The following is a 19103-nucleotide window of genomic DNA, read 5'->3' as shown; positions in this document are numbered from 1 at the left end:
CAGGTGTTAGATTGTATCTAATATTGTCTTTAGTTGCATTTCCAAAATAATAAGCAATAATATTTTTTTTCACACTAATAAGCTGAAGAACCTAGGAGAAATTGCCACATTTTTAGAATTATACATCTTCCTAAGGCTGAAGCAGGAGCAAAGAGAAAATCAGAACAGACATGTCAGGAAATGAAATAATATCAAGTATCTCCCAAAACAAAAAATTCAAGACCTGAAGGTCTTACTGGTGAGTTCTACCAAACTTCCAAAGATGACCTACTATATATCCTTTACAAGTTTATTTAAAAAATAAAGGAATTCTTTCAGTTTTTATGAGACCAAGACTACTCTGATGCCAAAAAATTTAGAGACATATTAAACAAAAGTATAAATCAATATACCTGATGAACATAGATTCTAATATACTTATCCAAATCTTAGCAAGCCAAATTTAACAGTATCTTAAAATGATTAAATATTATGAGAAGAGTGATATATTCTAGGGATGAAAGGATGGTCCAACATGCACAAATAAATTAATGCAATCCAATACATCCATAAAAGGGAAGATAAGAATCACATGATTATACCAACAGGTAGTATGAAAGCTTTTGACAAGATTCAGCATCTATTTATAGTAAAAAAAAAAAAAACTCTCAATAAAATAAGGATAGAGTGGGGAAGATTGCATAATGGTAATGCAATTGGATTCAGTTCCCTGCACCATGATAAGCCAGAGCTGAGTACTGCTCTGGTACAAAACTAAAGTGGGGGTCAGTGGTAGTGCAGCGGGTTAAGCACATGTGGTGCAAAGCACGAGGACTGGCGTAAGGATCCTGGTTCGAGACCCTGGCTTCCCACCTGCATGGGAGTCACTTCACAAGCGGTGAAGCAGGTCTGCAGGTGTCTATCTTTCTCTCCCCCTCTCTGTCTTTCCCTCTCTCCATTTCTCTCTGTCCTATCTAACAACAATGACATCAATAACAACAACAATAATAACTACAACAATAAAACAACAAGGGCAACAAAAGGAAATAAATAAATATTTAAAAATGAACAAAGTTAAAAGGAATGTATATACCTTAACTTAGTAAATGCTATCTATGACAAAGGCATAAACAACATTTTATACTTAGTGGTAGAAAAATTAAAAGGATTTTTCATTAGAACACTACAAAGATTCTACTTTCACCTCTGTTTCTCAATTTTAGAAGGAATTTTAGAAGTCCTAGTTTAGAAAAAGTAATCAAAGTCCAAGTTAAAGGAAAAACAACTGAAGAGGGATACAAATTGGAAAATAAATAAAACTATTACTTTTTATATGACACAAGCATGAAACCCCCCAAAATATTCCACTATTTTTTTAAGAAACAACAAATTATTAATGATATTTAATGATCTCCATATTTTATGCCAATAGCATAAAATAGAGAGAGCTCTTCAACAAATAGTGCTTGGAAAATTGCATGGCCACATCAGAAGAATGGAACTAGGTCAATCTATCTCACTATGCACAAAAATCAATGTCAAGAATTGTGTATCAAAAAACAAAACATAAAATACTTGAAAGAAAACATAGGTCAAACACTATGACAAAGGGAACAAAGGATAGAACAAAAATTTCAAACATTTCTCTGGAACCAGAAAATACCTAGAATCACCGAAAGAATATTGAGAAAAAGAACCAGAACTGGAGGCATCACACTCCCAGATCTCAGACTACATTATAAAGCCACTATAATCAAAACTGCCTGGTACTGGAAAAAAATAGAAACACATATCAATGGAATAGAATTAAAAGCACATATCAATGGAATAGAATTAAAAGCCCATAAATAAACCAACCCTCACACTCATGAACATCTAATTTTTGATAAGGGCGTCCAAACTATTAAATGGAGGAAGACAGATCTCTTCAACAAATGATGCTCAGTATTGGGTTGAAACATGCAGAAAAACAAAACCCAACCATTATGTCTCACCAGAGACAAAAGTAAATTCCAAATGGATCAAGGACCTGGATGTTAGACCAGAAACTATGAAATACTTAGAGGAAAATATTGGTGGAACTCTTCTCCATCTAAATCTCATGGGCACCTTTGATGATACAGACCCAGTTGCAAGGACAAAAAAAAAACAAAAATAAACCAACAGGACTACATCAAATTGAAAAGCTTCTGCACAGCAAAAGAAGCCATCACCCAGAGAGACTCCTCACAAAATGGGAAAAGATCTTTACATGCTATACATCAGACAAGAAGCAAATAACCAAAATACATAAAGTTCTCACCAAACTCAGCAACAAAAAAAGCAAATGACCCAATTCAAAAGTGGGGAGAGGATATGAATGGAATATTCACTACAGAAGAGATACAAAGGCCAAGAGGCATATGAAAAATTGCTCCAGGTGACTGATTGTCAGAGAAATGCAAATAAAGACAACAATGAGACACTACCTCACCCCTGTGAGAATGTTATACATCACAAACAAAGGCAGCAACAAATGCTGGAGAGGTTGTGAGGACAAAGGCATCCTTCCTGCACTGCTGGTGGGAATGTAAATTTATCCAGCCATTATGTAGAGCGATCAGTATGGAGAACCCTCACAAGGCTAGAAATGGATCTTCCTTATGACCCAGTAATTCCTCTCCTGGGGATATATCCTAAGGAGTCAAATACACCCGTTCAATAAGATATCTGTACACCTATGTTCATAGCAGCACAATTCATACACACAATGGAATACTACTCCGCTATTAAGAATCCACCTTTTCTGATCTATCTTAGATGGAGACTGAAGGAATTATATTAAGTGAGACAAGCCAGAAAGAGGAGTATGAGATGATTCCACTCATAAACAGAAGTTGAGAAAGAAAAACCAAAAAAGAATCATAAAACAGAATTTGACAGGGTTTAGATTATTGCACCAAAGTAAAAGATTTGCAGTGGGGTGTGGGGAGGGTAGATTTTCAGCTCCACTGTAGGGGGTTGGAGGTGGAGACATGTGGGACTATGTGAAGCTTGGTAGAGCTTAGGGAAGCTCTTCTATCCTCGGATGAAGGTCTGGAAAGACACCCCACTTGTTAGCCTCTCTCATCATAGAGATGAGCCAAGAGGGAAAAGTCTCCCAGACTCAGTTTCTCCTTGTGAGTCTCTCAAGCTCACAAATATCCTACAGGCCTCTTACACTTAGTTTCTCCCTGCTAATAGGCCAAATGGCTGCCTACGTTTAGGTTCACTCAAAGTTCATGATAGTCACTCAAAGTTCACACATCCACCTCACCTTTTGATCACAAAGGAGAACACACTCTATCATACACCTCCCCAACACCAGACAGAGAAACCCCCAAAATCTTATTTCCTTGTGCCCTTTGATATCTTTGATTTACATCAATTTTTGTTTTTCTTCTCTCTACCTCACCTTACTGGTTTAACCCGTATGCTTCTCTCAAATGCCTTTGGATAATTAACCTGCCTGCATCATGGAGAATAATTGTCTTGACCTTTATGTATCTCATCAATTCTTGTCATACCTCCCATAGGGGCAAGCTGACCTTTTGAAACCTGTAATTTCTGACATATTTGAAAAATGTTCTTTGTTTAACTTTTATATAAACACAAACCCACCTTCAAATAAATGAGTGTTTATACCAAAATACTCCCCAATGCCTCCTGTCTAGATCTCTAGGTCCCTTAGAGCCAGAGAGGGAGGGTCAGTGACTTGCCTCCTGGCTGGATCCCCTCCACGGGAGTGCCAGCAGGGACACAGATCTTTGGTGGCAGGAATGGTGTTAATATATGCTCCTATTAACTTATAAATCACTATTTAATCAACATGAGAGGGGAAAAGATTGAATTTCTCAAGCTTTTAAATGCATAGATTTCAGTTCTGAGTATATATTCCTTCAACCTAAGTGCTTAAGATTTCAAATTAGTAAACTGATTGAATTCTAACACTGTGTTTAAATTGTTAATGCATTTCTAATATTGACTTTTTTTTTAAATTTTAAACCACCTCTTAGACCAGAAGCAACCGGTCCTATCAGTAAGCATTAAATGACATAAATCATGGCAAGATCTTGTATGGTCCAGTAAATCCTAACCATAGGATTTTCAAAGTAAACCAAGTTCCCAAATAACTTGGTTATAATAATAATTATCTATTACCTTCCTTTTTTATTTTTTTATTTATTCCCTTTTTTGTTGCCCTTGTTTTTTATTGTTGTAGTTATTATTGTTGTTGTTGGATAGGACAGAGAGAAATGGAAAGAGGAGGAAAAGACAGAGAGGGGAGACAAAGATAGATATCTGCAGACCTGCTTCACTGCCTGGGGAGCCGGGGGCTCAAACTGGGATCTTTACACCAGTACTTGGGCTTTGTACCACCTGGGCTTTGCACCACCTGCGCTTTACCCACTGCGCTACCACCTGACTCCCATCTGTTACCTTCTTAAACTCTAAGACAACAAGGAAATTTCCTCAGTCTCTATAAAACCTGTATTTCTCTCAGTTCTGTAACCTCTGGGGCTTTGCTCATTTTCCTTCATGCTTCTCTTGATCCATATGAGCAAGCAAGTAGAAAGCCCTTTAAAAGGTGCCATAAAGTACTTAATCAAATAATTTCTACATAGACCTAGATACCCTCCTCACCTACTTCCTATTTCACCTCCCCCAATCACTCTAAGCCTAACCCTGTCAGATAAAGTAAGGACTACAAAAGCTGGATAAGGGCAAGAGACTTTAATGATGGCCCTTTTGGTCACTACAAGCCCACCCCATCATCTGGGGCCCTAGTTAGGGAATCCTGGGAATCCCACATAGATGTGATGGGCCTAGACCTCTAACAGATCTTCTCTCCACTATCACTGGTCATCTCCTTCAGGAACAACATCATTAACACTCTTGTAGCTTTCTATAGAACCCTGTCCTCAGTGTAGAACAAGAGTGATAGAAACTGCCCCACTCTGTAAAGGGAGGCTGGGTCAACATACTCTGCTACTTGCAGAAGACTGGTCCTGAAATGAGTGCAGCCTAGAATATTCCTAACTGTGACCATGGACTGCGAGCTCAGACTGACAGGGATGCAGAGGTTACACAGGCTCCTGTGCTAAATAAAAATAGACATGGGCCCTAGGTCAGATTGATGAGGTTTACAGTAATGATATTTATATACTTTTCCAATATTTGGAAACTACTGTCTGCCCTGATCCAGATTTCTAGTCCTACTCTCAACTCTGACACCATCTTCCCAGACAATATATATATATATATATACATATATATACAAATATATATATGTATATATATATATATATATTAAATTTCTTTATTGGGGAATTAATGTTTTACATTCAACAGTAAATACAACAGTTTGTACATGCATAACATTGCTCATTTTTCCATATAAAAATACACCCAGACTATTTTTTTATATTTATTTATTTTCCCTTTTGTTGCCTTTGTTGTTTTATTATTGTAGTTGTTGTTGTTGTCATCGTTGGATAGGACAGAGAGAAATAGAGAGAGGAGGAGAAGACGAGGGGGAGAGAAAGATAGACATCTGCAGACCTGCTTCACTGCCTGTGAAGTGACTCCCCTGCAGGTGAGGAGCCAGGGGCTCGAACCGGGATCCTTAGTCAGTCCTTGAACTTTGTACCAGCTGCGCTTAACCTGTTGCGCTACCGCCCGACTCCCCAGACAATATTTTTATCCCACTTGCATATCAGTTGTTGGTCTCAGGCAAAAATTAGTAAAGTCAATGGTCCCTTAGCATATATCTAAATTAGACTTCCTAGCTTCTTCCAACATGAAGACTCTAAATTTCATATTCTTACCTTCAGGTTCCCAATTATTAAATAATTTGTCCTGCTTTATATCCTACTGCTTTTCAGCCTTACCAAGTTACATATAATGCCATTCTAACTTCTCAGGGCAGATGATCTCACCAAGGTGTCCTGGAACCTCACCTCCCCAGAGTCCTATCCCATCAGGGAAAGATACAAAAATGGGTGGGTATGGGGGGGGGTGGTATGGCTCGACATTCATGTTAAGTGGAGAAGCAATTACAGAAGCCAGAACTCCCAACTTCTGCATCCCATAAATATCCCTTCCAGTGGATGGGGATGGGTTATGGAAAGCTGGTGGTGGGAAATGTGGAATTTTACTCTTCTTATCCTATAGTTTTGTTGACATTTTCTATATTTTTTCATTTTATAAATAAATTAAATTAGAGGGCTGGGCGGTAGCATGCGGGCTAAGCACACATGGTGTGAAGTACAAGGACTAGCCTAAGGATCCTGGTTTGAGCCCCAGGCTCCCCACCTGCAGGGTTGGGGGTCGTTTCATAGGCAGTGAAGCAGAATTGTAGGTGTCTATCTTTCTCTCCCTCTTTCTGTCTTCCCCTCCTCTCTCAATTTCTTTCTGTCCTATCCAACAACAACAGCAATTACAATAATAATAACAACAAGGGCAACAAAAGGGGGAAAATAGCCTCCTGGAGCAGTTGATTCATGATGCAGGCACTGAGCCCCAACAATAACCCTGGAGGCAAAAATAAAATAAAAATTAAATTTTTTTTAAAAGGTGGGAACTTGGGGCTTGACCCTGGAGCTTGTTCACAGTAAGATGTGCATTTAGCCAAGTGTGCCATAACCAACTATTTCTAGACTCCTAGAAACCAAGACGTATCAATGTCACTGCTAGTCTGAAAGGTTTTATTATTATTTTTTGGAGGTGGGGCCAGGGGAGAAGGTATGGCAAACTTGGCAGTTCCCATGTCATAGTAGCCTACCATGGAAGATGGAACATTTGACTCACACTTCTACTGCCCTCTACTCCCCCTGAATCCGACCTAACATGTGAGGCAGGTCACTGGAAGCCTTGCTGTTGTGTAGTTTAAATGTACACGCAGGAGTCTGGCGGTAGCCCAGCGGGTTAAGCGCACGTGGTGCAAAGTGCAAGGGCCGAGTAAGGATCCTAGTCGGAGCCCGCGGCTCCTCTCCTGCAGGGGAGTAGCTTCACAGGTGGTGAAGCAGATCTGCAGGTGTCCATCTTTCTCTCCCCCTCTCTGTCTTCCCCTCCTCTCTCCATTTCTCTCTGTCCTATCCAATAACAATGACATCAACAACAATAATAACTACTACAACAATGGAAACAAGGGCAAAAGTAAATAAATAGATAAATTTTTTTTAAAAAAAATGTACACGCAGAAATACGCAGCTCTTTTCTCTTCCCTCTCCACAAATTCCTTTGCAAGGATTGAGGGCCTTTTGTGTTTCATTGAGCAAGCTCTGAGCAAAATTTACAGCCCCCAAACCACTGAACTAGGGTCATGTGATGAAAATTTAAATGCATAAACATCAAGAAGATTCCACTTGAATTCAGTTAAGATAAGGGAATGAAAATAATAGCTGCTTAGAAGAACTAAACTTGGCCAAAATCCTCCCAAATGTCTCAGATTCAGCTTTGATTGCTGTCAGATGGCATTATTCAGGAATATTTAAAAGAGACAAATTAGCTCTATGGTACATCACTGTGCCAGTTCTTTTTTGTCTGTTGCTTATTGTTAGTCTTATTATTTTTCTACTTGCCAAGGTTTATAAATGGGTGTAAGATAAAACAAATTCTTGAAACAGATTTCAAATAGTTGGTGGGTGTTCAATTCCATTCCTGAATATACTTGCCTCAGGAGAGGAGAGAGACAAAACATTTTTCAAAAAATAGGTAAATATTGACATATTTTCCAATCATGCAACAAGGGGGATGGGACTGGGAAAAATAAATTGCCTTATATTTGAATAAATGGTCTGTCTTATGCAGTTGAATCCACAGGAATACCTTTGGATTTGCTCTGTGACTCCTGACTTCATCAAGATGCATACAGTTTTCATTAATTTTTCCTGATGTATGGATTCATTGGTAATTTTCCTATTGTCCAAGAATGCAGTAAGTTCTCTCTTAATTTTTCTCAGAAGTACACAAGTCAGGAAGTCAGAAAACCACTGTAGACAAACACTCCTGAGTTTTTGGCTAAATTTATAGGTTATATTAGGGGTATTTCTTTCCAAGTACAGGCTGTACCCATAACAGAATGACAGGCATGCCAAGCTACTTAAAATAGTCCTTCCAATACCAACACATGGGTTTGTGTTAACATACTATAGTATTATCCTTGGAGAGGATGAAATGACTTTTCGTTTAAAACCCTACTTATGAAAGTAATAAGTAAATAAAATTTGCAGAACTGAAAAAGTAGCCTATGGATCCAATTTCATCTTTTACTCTGGACTTGTGACCCATATATCAGACCACAAGTCACATTCACCAAGATATCACATATCCTTTAATTTCAACATTTCTGGCATCTTTTCTACCAAAATTAGTAAAGTCATGGGCTCCTTGGAATATACCTAAAATAGATAGACATCCTAGCTTCTTCCAGCGTGAAGACCTCAAATTTCCTACCCTTTCCTTTAGGTCCCTGATTATTAAACAATTTGTATTTCTCTTGCTATTAAATAATTTGCTATTTCTCTTGAGTTTCTACTTTATTTAGTGGCATCATCATAGTCTAAAACCAAGAGTACTTTTAAAAATAGTTTATTTACTTATTATTGGATACAGACAAAGAGAAATTGAGAGGGGTGGGAGAGATAGAAAGGGAAAAATACAGAGAGACATCTACAGCCCTGCTTCACGACTTGTGAAAATTTCCCTCTGCAGGTGGGGACCAGTGGCTGGAACCCAGGTCCTTGAGCACTGTAACATGTGTGCTTAGCCAGGTGTGCCTCTGCCTGGCCCAAGAGTCATTTTAACTTCTTAGCTTCCCTGGTTTTCCACACCAACCTGACTGACTTTATGCATAATCTTCTAAATATGCTTCAAGAACATCTCTCTTTTCCATCACCACCACCACCATAAATTTTGTATTACTACGGATCCACTTCAGCTCCTCTTTGGACTACTGATTGCCTCCAGTCTAGTCTCAACTGTGTCCAGTATCTTCATCCATCATATCTATCCTGCCTCCACAAAGACATGGGAATGACATTTTCCCTTCTTAACTCTTTCCCCAACTCCCTGATTCAGTAACTTCTAAGTTCTTACCCAAGAAAGCCTAATGAAGCCCCTCAATGACCTAGCTCTTTCAAAGCATGTTCTCACCTTTGTCATCCAGTAAATAGCCTAGAAATATTCCAGAGTGTTTCCTTCCTCCCTCCATGTCCAAATTACCTTAGTGGTCACAACTGAGAGACACCATTTAAAATCTCTACAAAGAGTGGGCCCTCCTACTTCTTTAGCTCTGTGAATTGTACACTTATCCAAGTCCCTTGATGGTCATCATGTCATACCCATATTTTCCCTCTATGATCTAGTTTGTTTGTGTGTGTGTGTGTGTGTGTGTGTGTGTGTGTGTGTGTGTGTGTGTGTATTTTGCCTCCAGGGTTATTACTGGGGCTTGGTGCTGGCACTACGAATCCACTGCTCCTGTGGACAGAGAGAAATTGAGAGGAGAAGACAGAGAAGGGAGAGAAAGACACCTGCAGATCTGTTTCACCGCTTGTGAAGTGAACCCCTTGCTGGCAGAGAGCTGGACGCTCGAATTAGGATCCTTGAGCTGGTCCTTGCACTTTGCGTTATGTGCACTTAACCAAGTGCGCCACTGTCCGACTCCCTATGTCCTAGTTTTTATTCAGTTTCTCTTAGTATTTTCCTCTGGTTTCCTCCATTATGTTTCTAAACAGGAAAAATCTCAGGTAAGTCATACTCCATCCGTCTATCTCACCTTAAGTCCTTCATACTGAAATTCAGTGAGGATGGCATGAGTATCTATCTGTCCTTATAAAACAATGTCCTCTTCCTCTTCTCCTCTACTGAGTATAAATGCTTTCTTAGTTTGCTTGCTTGAGACATAACTCAAATGTACCTAGTTCTGAAAAGATACCCATGTTCCACTCAGTTTAAGATAGTGGTTTCTTCCTATTTGCAATTTTGGGTTTTTTTTTCTATCTCATACAAATTTGTTTCATTTGTCACTCTGTGGTGCGATCTTGCTGTGTCTGATCTGTGAAAATAGTATAAATTACTTCTTTTCTTTTTCTTTTCTTTTTTTTTTTGCCTCCAGTGTTACTGCTGGGGTTCAGTGCTGGCACTATGAATCCACTGCTCCTGTTAGCCATTTTCCCCCCATTTTATTGGATAGGACAGAGAGAAATGGAGAGAGGAGGGGAAGATAGAGAGGGTGAGAGAAAGATAGACATCTGCAGACCTGCTTCACCACCTGTAAAGAGATCTCTCTGCAAATGGGGAGCCAGGGGCTTGAACTGGGATCCTTGTGCAGGTCCTTATGCATCGTACTATGTGCGCTTAATCTGGTGTGCCACTGCCCAGCTGCCTAAATTATTTCTCAGTGTTGTCCCTCTGCAGTGCTCAGTAACTGTTTACTAAATAATGCTCTATTTTTTATCTTTATTTATTTATTGGATAGAGACAGCCAGAATTTGAGAGGGAAGGGGGTGATAGAGAGGGAGTGAGACAGAGAGACACTTGCAGTCCTGCTACACTGCTTGTAAAGCTTTTCCCCTGAAAGTGGGAACCAGTGGCTTGAACCTGGGTCCTTGAGCATTATAATGTGTGCACTTAACCAGGTGCACCACCACCTAGCCCAGTAACTGCTTACTAAGTAAGTCTTTACTAAGTAATACTGTGAACTGACAGAAAGGATGCTTCTAAGTATAATGTCATGTAAAAGCTGGATAAATTTCTTTCTATTAATATTTTAGGGAAAAGATAATATTCTCATAATTTAAATTCCTATTATCTGTATTAAAAGTTATGGGATTGATATAAGTGGGTTCTCAATTTCACAAAATGCCTTTAGAGAGCTATGACAGAATTAATCAAAGAATATTAATGCTTGTGAATATGGATTATCTTTGCATATCATCAACACTAAATAAAGTGTTTATTCACTATTCATACACTGGACTCCTTAAGATGAAGCTGTTCACCAAACACAAATTCCATTTGGTGAAATGAACTCTAATCTGTGATAAATAACTTTTCAATATATATTTATTTATCTTCCCTTTTGTTGCCCTTGTTTTTTATTGTTGTTGTTATTGATGTTATCATTGTTAGTATAGAGAGAAGTGGAGAGTGAAGGGGAAGACAAAGAGGAGGAGAGAAAGACACCTGCAGATCTGCTTCACTACCTGTGAAGCAACTCCCCTGCAGGTGGGAAGCCGGGGGCTCGAACCGGGATAAAGTAATAACTTTAGAGTGATTATTTGTAGTATATCTTTGCACAATCATACCTCAGTATCAGAACTTTCTACGTCTTCAGTGGAACTCAAAGAAATCATATTAAATGAGACAAGCCAGAGGAAAAGGATGAACATTATATGATCTCACTTAGAGACTGAATTTAAGAAGCAAGGAAAGAAGTAGAAAACATAGAGTGAACTTGGACTGGGTGTGTCTGTAGAAGCAAAATCAAGGTCTCTGGGGGTGGAGTTGAGGGGAGGGCATGGAGAGGCCATTGGAGATCCAGTACACAATGGTGGAGACTTATGTTGGTGGTGGGAATGGTATGGAGACAAATATTATGGAGAGATAAGAAATTGTGGGAGTTGGGCAGTAGCACCGCGGGTTAAGGGCATGTGGTGCAAAGCGCAAGGACTAGAGTAAGGATCTCGGTTCAAGCCCGTGGCTCCCCACCTGCAGGAAAGTCGCTTCACAAACAGTGAAGCAGGTCTGCAGGTGTCTATCTTTCTCCCCCCACATCTCTCCTTCCTCTCTCCATTTCTCTCTGTCCTATCCAACAATGACATCAATAACAACAATAATCACTACAACAAGAGCAACAAAAGGGAATAAATAAATATTTTAAAAAAGAAACTGTATTCAGGATCCAGATGGTGGCACACATAATGGAGCATACATGTCATAATGCACCAGGGTCTACGTTCAAGCACCAGATCCCCACCTACAGGGGGAACACTTCACAAGTGGTGAAGCAAGGCTGCGGGTGTCTCTGTTTCTTTCTTCCTCTCTGTATCATTCCCTTTTGCTATCAATTTATCAATGCCTATCTCTATCTAAGTAAATAGATAGAAGTGAAAAAATAATGTTCAAGTGGCAACTATCTCATAAATAATTACTTCCTTAATAAAATTATAACAACCTATGTCAGGGGTTCCTGGATAACTGGAAATTGGAGAGTGCCATGAGGATTTTCCCTAAGGTGACTCTGTTCTCCAGGGGATGCAGATTTGAAAATCTGTTATCTATACTCATTAGATCATTTGATAAATCATTCATCAGTTGCTAATTATCCATAAGGACCGGCGTAAGGATCCCTGTTCGAGCCCCCAGCTCCCCACCTGCAGGGGTATCATTTCACAGGCAGTCAGGTATCTATCTTTCTCTCCTCCTCTCTGTCTTCCCTTCCTCTAGCCATTTCTCTCTGTCATATCCAACAACAACGACATCAACAACAATAATAACTACTACAACAACAATGAAAAACAACAAGGGCAACAAAAGGGAAAATAAATATTTTTTAAAATGTTTAATTATAAAAAAAGAAATAAAAAGGAACAGTGCAGAAAATTTTGTTCTTAGATGTACAGTAGTAGGCTAATTTTGTTTTTTAGTCACATTATTTGCATTATCTCTTGAGGATTTTTTTTTATTGCCACTAGGGTTATTATAGGGGTTTGGTGGTGGCATGATGAAGGTGATCTTTCCCCTAACTTTTATTAGATAAATTGACAGAGAACAGGGAGATAGAGAGAAGGAGAGAAAGATAGACACCTGCAGCCCTGCTTTCCCACTCATGAAGCAGCCCCCCCCAGCAGGGTTAAAGGTCTCTCTCTCTCTTTCTCTCTCTCTCTCTCCCCTCCCCTCTCAATTTCTCTCTGTCTCTGTCCAATAAATAGATAGATAAATAAATAAATAAATAAATAAAATTATTATTTTTTGCCTCCAGGGTTATCTGTGGGGGTTTGGTGCCAGCACTATGAATCCACTGCTCCTGGAGGCCATTTTTTCCCTTTCGTTGCCCTTGTTGTTTATCACTGTTGTTATTGCTGTCGTTGTTGAATAGGATAGAGAGAAATCAAGAGAGATGGGGAAGATAGAGAGGGAGAAAGAAAGACACCTGCAGACCTGCTTCACCACTTGTGAAGCCAACCCCCAGCAGGTGGGGGACCCGAGGCTCGAACCAGGATCTCACACCTATCCTTGTGCTTCGCGCCTACCCTTGTGCTTCATGCCATGTGCACTTAACCCACTGCGCTACCGCCTGGCCTCAATAAAATTATTTTTTTTAAATAAAACAAAGGAGTCCAAAAACCTGCCAAAGACTGATGAACAGAAGGAGACAAAGTTAAGTAAGTTTCACTTGAATGTTTGTGTAATATTTCTGCTTTAATGATATGCAGATCCTCAACTATTTCTTTTCCCCCACAGACTTTAAAGGTACAGCACTGAAAGACAGGAAATCTATCTAATGGTCAGAATTTAAAACAGCTACATTTGCTTCATTCACCTCTCCTCCTCTTTGCTTGATTTGGGAATATTTTTTATATAAAAAAATTGACTAAAACAAATATTTTACAGTTCAGAAAAAATTTTAGATAGTTTTCCTATGTAAATTGCCAAAAATGCCTGGCTAAGTCAACTGCTTAGTCAAACGTAGCAACTACTACGTATTCCAGTATGTTGGTTATCATGAGAAAAACTCATCTACATTAAGTCTGCGGTTTTAAATACTGCTGAAATAGAGTTTGAGTTTGCTTGCTTATTTGTTTTTGCAATTCTGGGTCCTTATTTTATTTTTAGACTAGGAAAGCATTCACGGCTGGAAATTTTCTTGCTCTTATCCAAACAGCACCCATGGCCATTTTAGTAAGAAACATTGCTGTTGTGTCATCTGAAGCAAACCCATCAGGAGTGCCCATTTCAGGTAGAAACATCGATTCTGATATATATTCACAGTACTAAAAAAGACACACTTTATGAAAAAGCCTGTGTTTCCGGTGGGGGTATAGCATAATGGTTATGCAAAGAAACTTTTATGCCTGAGGCTCTCAAGTCCCAGGTTCAATCCCCCACCCTGCCATAAGCCAGAGATGAGCAGTGCTCTGATAAAAAAAAATTTTTTTAAAGCCTTTGTTTCTTATAGCTCAGATAGTAGCATAGTAGGTAGAGCATTGTTTTTTGTTATTGTTGCTGTTTTTGTTTTTTTTGCCTCCAAGATTATTGCTGGGGCTCAGTGCCTGCACTACGAATCCACTGCTCCTAGAGGTTATTTTTTTTCCCCTTTTGTTACCCTTGTTGTTTTATCATTGTTATGGTTATTACTATTGTTGTTGTTTGATGTCGTTGTTGTTGGATAGGACAGAGAGAAATCGAGAGAGGCGGGAAAGACAGAAAGGGGAAGAGAAAGACACCTGCATACCTGCTTCATCACTTGTGAGGTGACTCCCCTGCAAGTGGGGGAGCCAGGGCCTCAAACCGGGATCCTTATGCCAGTCCTTGGGCTTGGCACCATGGTGTGTGCTTAACCTGTGGCACTAACACCCAATCCCTTGCACTGGGCTTTTTAAGCATGACTTACTCAATTTGATCCCTGGCACCATATAAGTCAGTGAGAGAGACTCCATTTCTATCTTTTTCATGAAAGAGATATAAAAAGGTTTTTTTTTAATTTTGTTAATATTTATTTTATTTATTTATTCCCTTTTGTTGCCCTTGTTGTTTTATTGTTGTAGTTATTATTGTTGTTGTCATTGTTGGATAGGACAGAGAGAAATGGAGAGAGGAGGGGAAGACAGAGAGGAGGAGAGAAGATAGACACCTGCAGACCTGCTTCACTGCCTGTGAAGTGACTCCCCTGCAGGTGGGGAGCCGGGGTTCGAACCGGGATCCTTATGCCGGTCCTTGTGCTTTCTGCCACCTGCGCTTAACCCGCTGCGCTACAGCCTGACTCCCATAAAAAGTTTTTTAATATACTGTTAAGGTACCAAAATCAGGACCAGGTGGTGGTGCACCCAGTAGAGTGCACACATTACCATGTACATTTGTTACAGGCTAGGTTAGTTCTGGCTGCTTTCATGAAATTGGAGCAAGATCTTCCAGATGCAGGCTATATATAAGAATGGATGAATTTATTGGAAAGATAGATAGGTCAGAAACCATCATTTAACTAAGTAAATAGTAAAAGTTATATCATTATTAAGATACAATTATGTCTTACCTGCAGTGGGAAGGCTTCATAAATGGTAAAGTAATACTACGGGTGTCTTTCTCTTTTGCTCTCTTTCTCCTTGTTCCCTCTTGATTTCTCTCTGTCTCTAGCCTTTAAACAAATAAATATTAAGAAAATATATAATTATGGCTTGAAATTAAAACCACAATGTATATTACATTTAGCTTCTTGGGTTGTTTGTTTGTTTTCTTTTCCCTGGCGTTACAATGTTAATCTATGTACTAACACTAACCAATCCCTGAGTTCTTCTAGAGAATTATAAAACAATTTTCAAGATGTTAAACTAAATTGAAAAAAAATTCTCTATTTGTTCCTTAAGATAGTCCTTCTGAATGCCTCAGTATCCTTATTTAGATCTTGACTAGTTAATGTATAATCTCAACTAATTATCCAGACACTACCATGAGATTTTTGTTTACTGCCATTATGGGATTCCCATCATGTTCCTTATATTGTCTTCTCTATATCCCAGGCCAGGTTTTATTGAAGCACCAGACATAAAGAAAATACAGGAAATCATCTGTGCTAATGGATAAAGACAAAAGTCTGAGAAAAAATCCCACATAAAACAGTGTCACATAAAACACCTGAAGAATATTTCCAAGCAGTGGTCCTAAGTATATTCACTGAAATGAACCTCAACAAAACAGAAACAGTATGAGATGAAGCATGACAACAGTTTCTAAGCAAAAACCACATAGGTACTGAATATAGTCATAAAGCATGAAATCAAACCAATTAATAAGCAGCTTTGTAAACTATAAGGTCTTAGCATGACAATCAAAATTGTCAGGCTATGGTAGACAGAAATAATTGCGAGGCCTGCTATGAAAAAAACCTATTTTTCTTTTTTTTAATTAGACTTACTTTATTTGGTAGGACAGAGACAAATTGAGAGGGGAAGGGGAAATAGGGAGAAAGAGAAACACCTGTAGCACTGCTTTTCCATTCATGAAGCCCTCAACACACACACATACACACACACACACACACACACACACACACACACACACACACACACACACACACACGTGAAGCCTCAGAGCTTGAACCAGGGTCTTTATGTAGAAAAATTCCTGAAGAACTTGTCTATTCTCCACTTTCCACCCCTGATTTATAAGAGTCATATATGCAATGAATGAAAATATTCTATTATACCTGTTTAAGGGTAGGTTAAAGTAGCATGGGAAAGAGTAGAGTGAAGGTCCTGGAGATGGTTACTATGGCAGAGTAAAGACAATACTTGAAATCTATGGTTAGTATCTGGTGGCTGTGCTAAAAATTAAAATGGAGGCATTCTCTGAGCAGACGACCCCACCAATATGTCCTGGAGCCCCACTTCCCCAGAGCCCCACCCCACTAGGGAAAGAGAGGGACAGGCTGGGAGTATGGATTGACCTGTCAATGCCCATGTTCAGCGGGGAAGTAATTACAGAAGCCAGACCTTCCACCTTCTGCACCCCATAATGATCCTGGGTCCATACTCCCACAGAGTTAAAGAATAAGGAAGCTTTCAGTGGGAGGGGATGGGATACAGAGTTTTGGTGATGGGAATTGTGTGAAGCTGTACCCCTCTTATCCTATGGTTTTTTTGTCAGTGTTTCCTTTTTATAAATAAAAATTTTTTTAAAATCATCAACAACAAAATAATTAAAATGGAATCTCTACTGCTTAGTTCCTATAGTAGGAGTTCCCAAGGTGGGTGGGTGGGGAGAGAAACAGGAGAAAAAAACAGTTATTTTTTTAAGATTTTATTTTGGATAGAGACAGAGAAAACTTGAAAGGGAGGGTGGAGATAGAGAAGAGAGAGGCCTATAGTACTACTTCACTATTTGTGAATCTCCCTCCCTAACCCCACAGGTGGGGACGGGGAGGGAGCTTGATCCTGTGTACTTGTGCACTGTGACATGCATACTCTACTGGGTGTGCCACTGCCCAGCCCGAAGGCATAGAATTCTTATTTGAAGAAAAGAATAGCCAAGAACTTCCCTCAAGCTGATGAAAACAAAAGACAACCAGATCCAGGAGGCTGAAAAATAGTTTCAAACAAAATGTACCCAAACAGATGCACACCATCTGGTAAAGGTCACAGATAAAACAACTTGAAAGCAGTTAAAAGGAAAGCAAAAAGTCACATAGGAGAACTTCCTTAAAATTATCAGCAGACTTCTCAACAAATATGCTAAAGGCCAGAAGGGAATGGCATGAAATATTCAAAATGTTGACGGAAAAGGCTTCCAACAAAGAATATTCTACCCAGCTAGACTGCCACACAGATATGAAGAAGTGATGAAGATGTTTTCAAACAATTAAAGGAATGCATTACCACTAAACAGACCCTATAATATATATTTAATACATAAACTAAAGATACTTCTTCTTCTGTAAAAGAAAAATACTAGGTTATCTCATTTACATAGGGAATATAAAGAAGCACAGTCAGGGAACAAAGTCAAATGAAAACAAAATTTTACATTCAGACTGTAGACGTGAGATTACCAAAGAAAAGAGGTGAGTGAACTGAAAGGATGGTGGGAGTACCGTGGACTAGAATGAAGGCACATTTGGTACTTTGGCATGACTTAATGATATGCATCTTGTGAAATGTGAAATTGTACTTCTAAAATGTATACAGTTTTGTAAACAATGTTAACACAACTTAAAAAAAGAAAACAAAATTTCTCTCTCATTTAACTTTGGGAGAAAACTTTTAATAGTTTGTAATACCTGGTTTAAGCATGGGCACAAGAGACAAACTTAATTAGACCCATACTTGGGCAACTTTTCCTAAGAATAAGTTAAATTAAACTGTGGTCCAGGAGGTAGCATAGTGGATAAAGTGTTGGACTTTCAAGCATGAGGTCCTGAGTTCAATCCCTGGGAGCATATGTGCCACAGTGATGTCTGATTCTTTTTCTTTCTCTTCCTCCTCCTACTCCTCTCATTAATAAATAAATATTTTAAGATAAGTAAATAATAAATTAAATTAAACAATAAATAAAATTAATAATAAAGGATACTGCTATTTACTATTTGAATTTGAAATATATTTACTATTATTGCTATAATTTAATAACCTCCATTAACTAGTAACTATAGAGAGAAAGAAATTAAGATTTCTGGTGGTTCCATTAATCATTTTGAAGTGAACTGGAAAAGATTTAAAATAATTTAAAATAAATACTGTATTATTTTAAGCCTTCATATCCCAAAGTTGAAGCAATCTCAAAGTTTTTCTCCATTAAGGAATAAAAGACCCCTTTTACTCATAACAGTCCTGATTGAAGTCAAGCCTTGCTAGTCTAAAATTTCTCCCAACATCAGGAACCTGTTAGTAAAATTAGGACCCAGTCACCTCTGAGGAGCCTCTCTTCTTTAAGAATGTAAGCTTTGCCATGCCTAACAATGAAAAGGATCTTTATCCCATGTAAGGAGTATAGAATAAGACAGTCTCCGTTGGGTCTAATGAAAAGAATTTTAGATAGTACAATGTCTTTATAATCCTTCAGTTACTCTACAGACAGTCCCTAAGTATAAAAACAGAGGTTGTATCTGAAGGTAGCAAAAACTCTGAACAGTAACATTAAATTTAAATATCAGAGATTTCTCAGAATCAACTAGTACAACAGCCACAACTGATCCAGAGGACTGTGCTATGGTCTGTACCTAATCAGTTAAAACAGAGCCTGTGTCAGTGATGTTAATTTTGGCCTGGACTGTTATAAAATTATTTTATAAACTTGTGAAGTTTTCCTGTATCTGTGGAAATTTCCCAGATTCTGAAACCATGTGTCAAATAATTTGTAATCTGTTGAAAGCTATTTGTGACCTTTCTTAA

The sequence above is a fragment of the Erinaceus europaeus genome, chromosome 16, assembly GCF_950295315.1.
Source record: "Erinaceus europaeus chromosome 16, mEriEur2.1, whole genome shotgun sequence".
Classification (NCBI taxonomy): Eukaryota; Metazoa; Chordata; class Mammalia; order Eulipotyphla; family Erinaceidae; genus Erinaceus; species Erinaceus europaeus.
This window is presented reverse-complemented; position numbering follows the sequence as displayed.